Source organism: Penaeus monodon, chromosome 24, assembly GCF_015228065.2.
Source record: "Penaeus monodon isolate SGIC_2016 chromosome 24, NSTDA_Pmon_1, whole genome shotgun sequence".
Taxonomy (NCBI): Eukaryota; Metazoa; Arthropoda; class Malacostraca; order Decapoda; family Penaeidae; genus Penaeus; species Penaeus monodon.
Genome location: NC_051409.1, coordinates 9,128,199 through 9,128,484, shown reverse-complemented (window position 1 = coordinate 9,128,484; position 286 = coordinate 9,128,199).

Below are 286 nucleotides of genomic sequence, written 5' to 3'. Positions count from 1 at the left end.
TATATTCAGTCGGTCGTCTTTATGAGCATTATTAATTGCCTATGCTCTCTTTTGTAAAAGGTATAAATATAATTTAAATCTGTTTAATCCCATTCTCTCTAAACGGTTTCTGAGATCAAAGATGCTCTCATAGTAGATGAAAGGCTCACGGGGCAAAAGGACTTTTGTGGTGAAAGATTTGCGTTTCTAATAACTTGGTTTCTTTGGCGAAAACGTTTTGTAAAACATTTTAGATTTTAATACCGCAAACATTGTTGCTTTTGGATATATTATTACGTTTGTACAA